Below are 14,347 nucleotides of genomic sequence, written 5' to 3'. Positions count from 1 at the left end.
CACAAAAAATTCTATTCAAGTTTTCTTGATAGTGCAAAATTCGTTTAAGAAAGACAGCTACTAGTTTCATCAGTGTCTATTGTCACAATAAAAGTATAATTAAAATTTTTTAAATTGTATTTAACTAACACATTTCATATTGTTTACTAGTTAGAGGTGATCTAGGCATAAATTTTTGGAGTTATAAACATTTAAAACCTGACCAAAATTCTCTAAAAGCAAAGTAATTACTAATACATTCTTCTGTTATTGTATCTCTAAATCAGTACAAAAACAACAACAATGGCACCTAAGACCTTTGTGTTGTTTTTGTTTACATATAGCCAATCTCGTGCCCTTGACAAATTTAAAACTTAATTATTCTTTCGAAACTGACCATGAGTGAGAAATGTGGAAGCTGTTATAGCGTTGTGAGTAGAGGGATTTGTTGCTAATCTTGTAGGAAATATTTTCACTGGGGGAGGGAGAGGTGGGGGGAGATGCAGTGGGGAGAATGTTGGGAGAACAGAAGAGGCTCTCTCCTGGGACTGCAGAGCATGCAAGGAACATTTTGATTGGGGTACAGGAAAGGAAAATCTGTGCCCTTGAGGCACAGTTGAAGGAAGCAAGGAAGGAACTGATAAGGGTCAAGAGAGCTAGGGAGTAGGAGGAGGGTGGTTGCGAACTGGCAGCTTGTAGGAGGATAGGAAGAAAGAGAACATGATCTGATAGTTTTATCATCAACCCCAAAAACATGTGTCTACCACTGCCAGAGCCTCTGGTAGAAAGAGGAACAAGAAATGTGCAGCACACTTCAACTGAGGCCAAGAAGCTTAGAAATATTCAAAATGTTAGGAAGAAGAAAGTGCTGCTGCTAGGTAGTAGCTATGGGTGAGTTGTAGGCCCCGAGTTACAGAAAAGTTTAGGGGCAGCATACCAGTCAACCAGTATCTTCCAGCCAAATTCAGGGCTAAGTCATGCGATAGAGGACTTAGGGTCTTTATGTAAGGACTTTACAAAAGAAGACCATGTAGTGATAGTGGATGGGGTGGGAAACAGTTTGGACAGGGATGGGGCATATGACATAGGTGGTGACCTGGGCAAGATAGCTGCCCTGACTCGTGGCACCAACGTACAATTTGTTGAGCTGTTCCGGTGTCACAATTGGCCACACCTTGATGCAGATGTGGGGTTAGGGATTGCTCTGAGGGTAGCCAACTTTGCTCACGTTTCTCTGGTGCCCGTCGGGACTATCGACAGATGGGGTTTCACTAGGCATGGCCTATACCTAAACCGAACTGGCAAGGGAAGATTGGTACAGCTGATTCGTGAAAGTATAGGGGGTGGATCTTGGGCCACACATGGTCAAATACCTGTTGTCATCAGTATGAGAAGTAGGTCTTTTTTAGGATAAATCCAGACAACAGGTTCCCCTGCCTAAGGAGTATCTCCAGCAGTTTGAATTAACAGGGCTTGATATCACAAAGATATTAACAATTTTGTGTGTGTATACATCTCCCAGTGATAGTGTGGACACTGTTTTTCAATAAATTAATAGAATTTCTAAATAAAGTCTCAAGTACAAAGCTCAGCACAATTCTGTGTGGGGACATTAAAATCAACACAAATATCATAAATGAATCCAGCAGCACCCTCATAAATATACTTCAAAGTTTTGGCCTGTCCCTATTAATCAATAGTGCAACAAGGGTTACTACAATGACTTCATCAGTAATTGACCATGTGGCCACAAATATGGACAGGGAAAAATGTGCTGTAGCTGTACAAGATCTCTGATTATCAGACCATCTCTGTCAAATAACAACAGTAAAATGAGACATCAAGTCATTCCCTAAACTACAAGCCTACAAACGACATCCATCAGAAATGAAAATAAAAGATTTTACAAAGGAACTAGCAAAACAACGTTGGGATGAAGTGTATAAGGAAACCAACGTGAATAAGAATCCACATTATTTAAATTGAACTTTGAAAAGCCATTTCCAAAAGTATGCATGTCTGTATCAACGTCACACAAAAGTAGATGGATAACAGCAAGTATTAAGAAGTCCTCCCAAACACTTAAATACCTCACTTCCATGAAAAAGACTCACAATGATCCAGAATTCTTAAATTTCTGTCAAAGATACAAAAAGATCTGTAGGAAGGTGCTGATAGCTGCAAAAAAGTCATTTAATGACACAGTAATATATAATGCAGGGAATAAAAGCAAAGCAGCCTGGGATGTTATAAAAACGGGAACAGGGAGCGGCAAAGAAACAGAGAATAACTTAGTGCTAATGGAGGGGGATAAGGTAATCAATAAGCCAAAAGACTTATCAAACTATGTAAATGAGCATTTTTCAAGTATGGCATAAAAGTTACAACTAGAATTCCCCAAAACAAATATAACCCCTGTAAATAATGTTGCACTAAATACAATGATGTTACTTCAAATCACAGATAATGAAGACAGTAAAACTGTTCAAAAACTAAAAAATTAAAAGTCAGTAGACATAGATGAAGTACCAATGTGTGTACTAAAACAATGCATAGAGGTTATACAAGGTCCCTTAACACACATAAATGAATCCTTTACATTAGGGAGATTTCCAGAGCAGTTAAAACAGGAGAGAGTTGTGCCTTTGGTTAAGAAAGGTAATGCAGAAGATGCAGAAAATTACCAGCCAATTTTCCTGCTGTCACCATTCTCAAAAATAATAGCAGCAACTATGAAAAATAGATTAATGAATTACCTGAATAAATACAATCTTTTAAGTGAATCACAATTTCATTTCTGATGTGTCAAAAATACGGAGTCAGCTGTGGTAGAATGCACAAAAGTTGTACTTGATGCTCTTGATATAGAAGAGTGTCAGAGGGTTCCTTTATGATCTTTCTAAGTCCTTTGATACAGTCGACCACAAGACTTTATTAAATAAATTAGAAGCATTAGCAATAAGAGTGGGAGCTAAGGACTGGTTTCGATCATACCTAGCAGATAGGGTACAAAGAATAGTGGTAACACATACTTCAAATAGATCTAAACATTTAGTAAAACACTTATGAGAACAAACCTAAGGACTTCACACACATCCATGCCCAAGGCAGGATTCTAACCTGCGACCGTAGCAGTCGTGTGGTTCCGGACTGAAGTGCCTAGAACCGCTCGGCCACCGCGGCTGGCCAAAAATACATTAATATGGGGTTTCCGCAAGGTATCAAATTAGGACCAATACTATTCCTGATATACATCAATGACTTTCCCAGTAGTGTTTCTCATGGTGAAAAACTTCTCTTAGCTGATGACAGCAATATTATAATCACTGAGCAAACAAGAGAACTCCTCTCAGAGAAAGCAAATGAAACTCTCAAGGAAGTTTACAATTGAATGATTTTTATTGTTGTAGAGACCTCAGAGATCATCTGAGGCATTGCAAAAGTCAATATTACATAGTATAAATGTTACACAAATAATTACAAAAACAAGAAAAATATTACACAATATAAATATTACACAAATAATCATGGTACCTTCACACAAAAACAAAACAGAGAAACTTCTGGTTACAAATTGATATTGCATAGTAAATTTAGCCAATTACAGACTTACTCATATATAGAAGCATATAAAAACTGATCACAAAGTGTAGTCATACCATACTCTTTGCCTCCCTTAAAAATTCATTAGTTTCATAAATGCTGAGCTCAAGAAGAAATTCTTTTGCTTTTTTTTTTTAATTGTAAGATCCCTGATATGTTGGGGTATGGAATTAAATAATTTTATGGACTTGTGTAAGAAGCACTTTTGTGTTTTGTTATAGTTACATTGGAAAGAAACTAGGTCCTGCTTGTTTCTTGTGTTATAATTATGTCGCATGTCATACTGTTGATAATTCGGATAGTTTTCCTTAATATGCATTACACACTGTAGTGTAAATATTGACGGCAGGGTCATAATCTGTAATTTTTTAAAGCTTGGCCTACAGTGAGCTCTGGGTGCCAAGCTACATATCAGTCTTATTGCCTTCTTTTGTAGTTTGAAGACATTAGCTGCCTTGCTTTGATGTCCCAGCAGTATTGTACCATAGGAAATGTGACTGTGTATTAAAGCAAAATAAACCACTTTAAGTACTGGCACATTTAGACAAAGACGCAGTTTCCTTAGAGCAAATATTCATTTGCTAATGCTGGCTACCCCAGGATAATTTTGAATCAATTGAGATTCCAAGGAAATTAACAGCAATTGAGCCCTGCTCAAGTTCAGTGTTATTATTCCACGATACGTACAGGTCTTGTATTTTTTTTCGGTTGACGCAAAGGGAATTAGCTTTACACCAATTTTAAACTTTGACAGTGCACTGGTCTGTTTCATATTTCACCTTCTGTGCTGTTTCTTCAGTTATACAGACTGCAAGATCATCTGCAAATAAGTAAGTCCTAGTTGACGGCTCAACTATGTTACATGGTAAGTCATTTATATAAATAATAAATAGAATTGGGCCAAGTATAGAACATGCCCACAGGTAAGTAATCTGATTCTGCACCATTAAAAACCACCTTCTGCACTCTATTACTTAGCTAAGATTTTATCAATTCCAGAGCACTTCCTGTAAAGCCATAGAATTGCAGTTTGTTCAATAATATTTCATGAGACACAGTGTCGAAAGCTTTTGATAAATCAAAAAGTTTATTCTGAACCACTAGCTTGCTTTCTAGTTGCTTCACACACTGTGTTAAAAGTAATAAGGCAGATTTAACAGTTCCTAACCCCGATCTCAATCCCAAAGAAAGCAGGTGTTGACAGATGTGAGAATTACCGAACAATCAGTTTAATAAGCCACAGCTGCAAAATACTAACACGAATTCTTTACAGATGAATGGAAAAACTAGTAGAAGCCGACCTCAAAGAAGATCAGTTTGGATTCCGTAGAAATACTGGAACACGTGAGGCAATACTGACCTTACGACTTATCTTAGAAGAAAGATTAAGGAAAGGCAAACCTACGTTTCTAGCATTTGTAGACTTAGAGAAAGCTTTTGACAATGTTGACTGGAATACTCTCTTTCAAATTCTAAAGGTGGCAGGGGTAAAATACAGGGAGCGAAAGGCTATTTACAATTTGTACAGAAACCAGATGGCAGTTATAAGAGTCGAGGGGCATGAAAGGGAAGCAGTGGTTGGGAAAGGAGTGAGACAGGGTTGTAGCCTGTCCCCGATGTTATTCAATCTGTATATTGAGCAAGCAGTAAAGGAAACAAAAGAAAAATTCAGAGTAAGTATTAAAATCCATGGAGAAGAAATAAAAACTTTGAGGTTCGCCGATGACATTGTAATTCTGTCAGAGACAGCAAAGGACTTGGAAGAGCAGTTGAACGGAATGGATGGTGTCTTGAAGGGAGGATATAAGATGAACATCAGCAAAAGCAAAACGAGGATAATGGAATGTAGTCGAATTAAGTCAGGTGATGTTGAGGGTATTAGATTAGGAAATGAGACACTTAAAGTAGTAAAGGAGTTTTGCTATTTGGGGAGCAAAATAACTGATGATGGTCGAAGTAGAGAGGATATAAAATGTAGACTGGGAATGGAAAGGAAAGCGTTTCTGAAGAAGAGAAATTTGTTAACATCGAGTATAGATTTAAGTGTCAGGAAGTCATTTCTGAAAGTATTTGTATGGAGTATAGCCATGTATGGAAGTGAAACATGGACAGTAAATAGTTTGGACAAGAAGAGAATTGAAGATTTCGAAATGTGGTGCTACAGAAGAATGCTGAAGATTAGATGGGTAGATCACATAACTAATGAGGAGGTATTGAATAGAATTGGGGAGAAGAGGAGTTTGTGGCACAACTTGACCAGAAGAAGGGATCGGTTGGTAGGACATGTTCTGAGGCATCAAGGGATCACCAATTTAGTATTGGAGGGCAGCGTGGAGGGTAAAAATCGTAGGCGGAGACCAAGAGATGAATACACTAAGCAGATTCAGAAGGATGTAGGTTGCAGTAGGTACTGGGAGATGAAGAAGCTTGCACAGGATAGAGTAGCATGGAGAGCTGCATCAAACCAGTCTCAGGACTGAAGACCACAACAACAACAACCACCCCGATCTGAAGCCAAATCGACTATGAGTGAAGACTTTGTTTTCTTTAAAGTATTTTACTATTTGATTATTTAATATAGCTTCTATCACTTTAGACAAGATTGGCACAATTGAAACAGGCCTAAAATCATCACAACTTGAGAGGCTGCCTTTATTGTGTATTGGAGTGACTTTAACAAACTTGAGTGCCTTTGGGAACTGAGCCTCCAAAATACATGTATTTACTACATGTGTTATCAATTCTGGCAGTTGAACTGAATCACACTTTAACATGGCTGAACTTAAACCATAAACGTCATTACTAAAACTGTTCTTCAATTTCCTCAGTATATTAGTAACATCCTGTACCTTGACCAGTTTAAAGCTAAATGTACTTTCAGGCTTTGTGGTGATTCTCAGGTAGTATTTATGGTCATTGGCTATATTGGAAGTGCCAATCACCTTTATTATTTCTTGCACCTTCTCAGTGAAGAATGTATTTAACTGTGCAGCATTCAGATTACTGCCTTCAGCCTGTGAAGTCATTTTCCTGTTGCAGTGACTGTTAATGATATGCGGCATTCATTATGCTTTAACCAGTGCTCTATGAGACAGATTACATCTAAGTGATAACTCTCTATGACATCCTCCACTACTTCCAACTTATTAGATAAACACTGTACATTCCAGTGAAGGACATTAAAATTGTCTGATCTGTGCCTTGGACAATAAGCGACAAAGTGACATTTAACATACCGAAAATTAATGCCATGAGTTTCAGTTTGAAGAGGGAAAATGACAATGTTAAATTAAATGTAGATTTCACTTCTATAGACTGTCTAACAAATGCAAAATTTCTAGGAATGAATATTGATTCTCAGTTGAAGTGATGAGAACACATAAAGAAACTTGCAAACAAAATGTCATGCCCTTAGAATCCCATCAATAGTGTATAACATGCCAAGACTTCTAGTTACATACTATTCATATGTACAGTCAGTTATTAGCTATGGCATTCTGTTTTGAGGAAAAAATGCACCAAATATGAACACAATTTTTGAACTTCAGAAAAGAGCCATAAGAATGATAACCAAAAATAGTAGTTCAGCTCATTGTAAAGATCTGTTCTAAACTCTGTGGAATCTAACTGCACCATGTGAACACCTTTACCAGTCAGTTGTACATATAAAAAATAACATTGGTGCACAAACCTTTCTGTCCGTGACGATGGAACAAAAGCAAGACGCAAGTTGCATTTATCAAGAAAATATAAACATAAAACATGAAATAGCATTCAATTAAACGTAAATCAAAATGCAGTCATTGTGAATTGGAACAGAAAGGTGACACTGAGGTTATTTGAATTCGTAGATGTATCACAAGGCATTTCAGTTTTGTGCATAACACAGAATTAATCTCATACCTGGTGGGCTGTATGTAAGTTGTTGCTGCCATTGATTCCAGTTGTTTTGCAACACCTAAAATATTTGCTTTTATGTCACTCATACTAACAGCTGCTCTGTTTTCAAATTCTGGAATATTTACTTTGTCTTCTTTCGTGAAGGAATGACTGAAAACTGTATTTAGTAACTCCGCTTTAGTGGCACCATCATTGGTAACATTTCCATCACTATCACGCAATGATGGTATTGTCTGTTTTTTGCCACTGGTGTAATTTACATACAACCAGAATCTCTTTGGGTTTGCTACCATATTTTGAGACAATGTTTCATTGTGGAAGCTATTAAAAGCATCTCACAATGATGTCCACACTAAAGTTCAAGCTTCTGTGAAACTTAGCCAGTCTTGGGGATTTTGCGTTCTTCTGAATTTGGCATGCTTTATTCATTGCTTCTGTAACAGTGTTCTGATGTGTTTGGTCTACCACGGTGGATCAGTCCTGTCTCTTATTAACTTATGTGGTATGAATCTATCTATTGCTGTTGATACTGTATCTTTGAATTTGAGCCATATCTGGTCTACCCTTACATAATTAGCTTGGAAGGAATGGAGACCCTTTCTTAGGAAGGCGTCAAGTGATTTTATTAAATCAGAGTGTGACCATTGTCCATATGAACACAAAAGTAACAATGAGCATATTTGGATTTATAGATGTCTCACAAGGTATTACACAATTCTGCATATCACAGAATTAATCTCATACCTGGTGCAGTGTGTGGATGCTCTTACTGGCATTGTATGACAAAATCTTACCCCCTTACACTGAGTGACAGGCCCTTTAAGTAAACAATTAAACATTAAATCAGAGTGCAGGCATTGTGTGTTCGATCAGAAAAGTAACGTTGAGCATATTTCAATTTATAGAGGTCTCACAAGACATTTCAGTATTGTGTGTAACACAGAATTAATCTCATACCTGGTCTACTGCCATGGTAAGTCACAAACTCTTTCTTCAGATTCACTGACGGATGCTGTAAGTAAAGATTAAAACAGTGTGCAGGCATACTGCATCAGAACAGAAAGGTAACTTTCAGCATATGTGAATTTAGGGATGGCTCTCAAGACATTTTAGTGTTGTACGTAAGACAGATTTAATCTCATACCTGGTGTGGTGTGTTGGAGCTGTTGCTGCCTTGGTTGACTCAAAGTTTGTTGCACACATGTACTGACACTTATAGGTTTTTAAATCATGTTCCATACATAGAACAGAAACATGGCACTGTGTATGTGTGAAATAAAAGATAAATTACATGCAGTGTGGTCCACTTCACAGAATTACATTCACATACCAGGTGATAAATGTTGCATATCTCACTGCTGTGTATGCAACTGAGTTTTCACCCAGTAATTCTATCAGTTCTGCTGGAACCTGCAAATACTTAATCTGCCATACTTAGAAAGCACTTGATTCTCTAAGCATTCACTCAATATGCTGAGTTGTGATAGGCACAACAAAAAATTTCACACAATTATAGCTTTCGGCCAATGAGGCCTTTGTCAGCAGTACATACACATACACACGCACACACACTCATGCAAACGCAACTTGCACACACGCCTGCAGTCTCAGAAAACTGAAACCACACTGAGAGCAGCAGCACCAGTGGCAACTGGGTGCTGGTAAGGAGGAGGGATATTATGATGGGAGTGGCAGACAGTGAAGTGTTGCGAGCGGGGAGGGGGTAAGTACCGCAAAGGAGAGAAATTAAAAGAGACTGTCAAACAGCTTTGCTGTTACAAGCAACATGAATGCAGGTATACCTTTATCCAAATGTTTTACCTGCTTTGCATTGCCATGTATGTATTTCTGTGTCTTATGCATACTCTCCAGGTGCATGTCTGTGTTGAGCCGGTTCGCATCCTGTGACAATATGCCCAACACTTCACATCTTTTTCATAATACATCTGGAAACAGTGACCAAATTGTGATGTCTCTGAATCGCTGTTGAGTTTCTGAAGTGCTTTTATCAACGATTCCTGAAACACGGCAGTGTCTCTTACCTGCATTAACGTCTTAAGGAGTTTGTACACCTTGTGGCAGCAGCACCGTCCAACGCACGAAGGGCTGAACTACGGCACTGCCGACACAAGTAGGGGCAGCTGTACCGTTATGCGGAATTTCGGCAATGGTGCGTCGCACACCGGACCGCACGGGAACAAAGCTGCCACCAGTGCGAGCTAGTCGACGCGACGCGACACACGTCTCCCCAGTTCTTCCGCCGCAGACCACGTGCGTCGAGTCAACGTGACTCCGCCGTAAATGCGTACGCGCGGTCGTAAACACAGTCGCCATTAAATTGTCTTTCGCTTCTTCGCGGACGTTACGGCGCCTTCGGTCGTGCCAAGAGCAGAACATTCTGTGACGCAGCCTTTTGTCTCGCTCGGTCCACGCGGTCGTGCCACGGCTCGTCACTGGAGTGTACACCCTCCGGGATTGGTGACCGAGCCGTGCCGCCAGTGCAATGCGCCTATATAGACGGACATTAGCGAAGTATATTATTTGTCATATATTGTAACGGTAGGAAAGATAAATGTGTCCTGTCACGAAACCACTCTAGTCGTTTATTGCCACAAAGCCTCTCCCTTGAGCATAGTGCGTGGGCACGGCGATAAAGCCGGTTCACTACACATGAGCGACTGTAAGCGGAGATACAACACGTTCCCGCTTCAACCTCATTTCTCTTGTCCAAATTTTGAATTTTGCTCTTAATATTGGTTCTCCAGGCTCTGTCGACATGCCAGGTACAGAAAAGTCTCATTTCAGGAGGTCCCATTGATTTGTTCCAAGCAATACTACACGATTCTGCCAGAACTGTCATGAATACTTTTGGGGAAATATGTTCAACCTGAAACTTAACACAATTGAAAAATATACTCAAAACATCAGAGTCATTCCTGTTAGATATGAGGAAAGCACACAAAAATCGTTGCCTCATATCACCCAGTACAAGTAATGTTGTAACTTCAAAATCATAGACATCTAGGCCATGAGTTCCATCAACACAAATACAATCACTTCCGTATTTTGCTTATATGTCATTCATTATATTTAACACAAAGTCTTCACTTCTCAGTGCAGGGTGTAGATCATTAATTGTTTCTTGAGGCCTATAGAACAATACACATGGATTGTCACTTTGCTGCACTTCTTGCACCCAAGCTTTAACGCTGGTCACATCATTTGGATGTCTGACTGACTTTGAAGACAGGTTATATGCAGCTGCAAATTATGCAAATCCTGCATCATTGTGAGATGCACTTTCTCCAAATTTGAATTGTGCACTATTTCTTCAATTGTTTGGAGGACAGTAGGAAATGAGATTTATGCAGCAATGTCTTCAGCTATCTTCATCCATTCTTTTTCTGTCAGATTCAGATGACTGAGGTCCAGATCGTGACCAACATGAGTGGACACAAAAGTAACATGGCATTTTCCTTCCTTGTATTAGATTTTAATGTCTGCAGGGCACTTTACACTGATTTTGTTGCTCCCTGTCAATTTTAGATGTCTGATCCCATCACCTTTGGAGATAAACTGACCTGAACGATGGCAAACATGACAACATTTGGTGCCATCATTGTAAAATTTAGTGCCACAGCTTTTAATGAATTTGGAATGTGTGGCACATTCCATTTCTTCTTTCAATTTTAAAAATTCTTCTTCACTGGAGAATTATAAGGCTTCTGGTTTCACACATAAGGAATGTGCAAACTAGAAATGATCCATCCAGTACTTTTTAGAATCGGTTTCATAATGCACACATCGCGCTGTATAGTGGTTCCACTCATATCTTACATGCCATCAGTGATGTGTAATGATTGAAACAGAGAAGTCACAGAGAAAGAATTTAGTATCAAGGGACCCACAAGGATCTGTATTGAGCCCATTACTTTCCTCGTTATATGTTAATGATGTGTCAAGTGTTGTCTCCCACTGTGAATATGTTTTATATGCTCATGACCTGCAGTTATACGTAAGTGCAAGCCCAACAAATCTTCACTCAGCCATCCAGAAAGTAAATGCTGACCTACTTGCCTTATCACAATGGATGCAGAACACTTCATTCACTACAGAAATATAAAAAGATATTTCCTCTCGAACTTAAAAAGAAACTTGTAGAATCGCTAATACTCCCCTCGTTGGTTATGGTGATCCTATTCTCCGAGGATTTTTGTGTGAGAGCTCATGTCAGTTGGAACTGATGAAAAATGCTTCTGTGATACATTTGTGACTTACACTATTTCCACCATATCAGTCCTATGAACAATTATCATGGCTATGTGCCGATAGACATAAAGATTATCATACACTGTGTTTGCTGCATCGTTCAGATGTTCAAATGTGTGTGAATTCATAAGGGACTAAACCTGTGGGGTCATCGGTCCTTAGACTTACACACTAGTTAAACTAACAACACACACACCCATGCGCAAGGGAGGACTCGAACCTCCGGTGGGAGGGGCCGTGCAAACCATGAGATGGCGCCTCAAACTGTGTGGCCACTCCACGCGGCTTGCTGCATCATCTTCTCAATCACTGCACTCCTGCCTATTTATCTTCAAGTCTTACACTGCTGTCTGAACAGCACAGCAGATATACTCATTCTCAATAAAGTAAAATCCTCTCTGCGTCACAACACAGCACTGCCATTTTCTGTATGAGGAACCTGACTTTGGGACAATCTTTCTCTAAAGATTAGAGAAATAAAATCATTTCAAACTTCAGAAGAGAGCTAATGACTCACTCTCGTCAACCCTCCTTCCCCCTCTACTTTTCCCTCCTCTTGTCTACAGAGTTCTCTGTTGATATTACCTTATTTCCTACAAGCTGTTGTCATTTTAATTTCAACCCTGTCCTCCTCCATTATCCCTTCCACTTCTTCTAATACCAAGGAAGGCTTCAAAAGCTCCAAACTAATCAATATCATTCGTAATGCCTCTGTTATTTTATTATTCTTATTACTATAACTTTATTATTACTTTTTTCCTTTCTCAGACGTTATGTCTAGTTAAAAATGGAAAGTGACATGGACCTTGATCAAGTGTGACTTCCTTTTAACTGTATGGTATATGTTACATTGCATTTAGGAACTTTTGGGTAATTGAACATGTATCAGTAATTACAGATTTCTGTAGTTGTATATATACGTTTGGATGTAGCTGTATTGTGATGATGTACTGGTGGATATTGTGTGGTATGACTCCCATAGTTGATAGTATAATTGGTATAATGTCAACTTTATCCTGATGCCACATGTCCTTGACTTCCTCAGCCAGTTTGGATGTATTTTTCAATTCTTTTCCCTGTTATCTTTTGTATATATGTTGTATTGGGTATGGATATTTCGATTAGTTGTGTTAATTTCTTCTTTTTTATTGGCGAGTATGATGTCAGGTTTGTTATGTGGTGGTGTTTTATCTGTTATAATGGTTTCCGTTCCAGTATAATTTATATTCATCATTCTCCAGTACATGTTACGGTGCATACTTGTATGTGGGAACATGTTATTTTATTAGTGTATGTTGTATGGCAATTAGTTGATGTATTATTTTTGCTACATTGTCATATCTTCTGGGGTATTCTGTATTTGCTAGTATTGTACATCCGCTTGTGATGTGATCTACTGTTTCTATTTGTTGTTTGCAAAGTCTGCATTTATCTGTTGTGGTTTTGGGATCTTTAATAATATGCTTGCTGTAATATCTGGTGTTTATTGTAACCATGAATCCTTCCATCTCACTATATATATTGCCTTTTCTTAGCCATGTGTTGGATGCATCTTGCTCGATGTGTGGCTGTGTCAGATGATACGGGTGCTTGCCGTGTAGTGTTTTCTTTTTCCAATTTACTTTCCTTTTATCTGTTGATGTTATGTGATCTAAAGGGTTGTAGAAGTGGTTATGAAATTGCAATGGTGTAGCCGATGTATTTATGTGAGTGATTGCTTTGTGTATTTTGCTAGTTTCTGCTTGTTCTATAAAGAATTTCCTTAAATTGTCTACCTGTCCATAATGTAGGTTTTTTTATGTCAATAAATCCCCTTCCTCCTTCCTTCCTTCCTTCCTTTCTGCTTAATGTGAATCTTTCTGTTGCTGAATGTATATGATATATTCTATATTTGTGGCATTGTGATTGTGTAAGTGTATTGAGTGCTTCTAGGTCTGTGTTACTCCAAATGAGTAGGTCAATATTGGTATAGCATAAGTATTTATAGCTTTTGTCTTGTTTCTTGCTGTCAATTTTTTGTTAGTCTTTGTCTATATTTTTTTTTAATATTTGTATTATCTATTCCTATTTTTTGTCTGTATCCTAGACTTTTATAGGCATCTGTTTTTTCCATCGCTTCTATGCAGTCCCTGTGGTTATCCAATATATAATCTTCTTGTTTAGTGTGTTTCCCCTTGACTATGCTATTTTTCTTACATTTGTCTGTTCCAAAAGCCATATTTATATCATTGCTGAATACTTCTGTTATCTTTAGTGATTGGTTGAGTTGCTGATTTGTTACTGCCAGTAGTTTTAGATCATCAATGTATAGCAAATGTGTGGGTATGTTCCAGTAATATTGTATCCATAATTTGTATTATTTAGCATGTTGGATAGTGGGTTCAGAGCAAGGCAGAGCCAGAAAGGACTTAATGAGTCTCCTTGGTATACTCCACGTTTAATCTGTATTGGTTGTGATGTGATATTATTTGAATCTGTTTGGATATTAAGTGTGGTTTTCCAATTTTTCATTACTATGTTTAGGAACTATATCAATTTAGGATCTACTTTGTATATTTCCAATATTTGTAGTAACCATGAGTGGGGTACGTTATCA

The sequence above is a fragment of the Schistocerca nitens genome, chromosome 3 (assembly GCF_023898315.1).
Source record: "Schistocerca nitens isolate TAMUIC-IGC-003100 chromosome 3, iqSchNite1.1, whole genome shotgun sequence".
NCBI lineage: Eukaryota > Metazoa > Arthropoda > Insecta > Orthoptera > Acrididae > Schistocerca > Schistocerca nitens.
The sequence above is the reverse complement of the archived record's forward strand: the minus strand, read 5'-3'. Positions refer to the sequence as shown.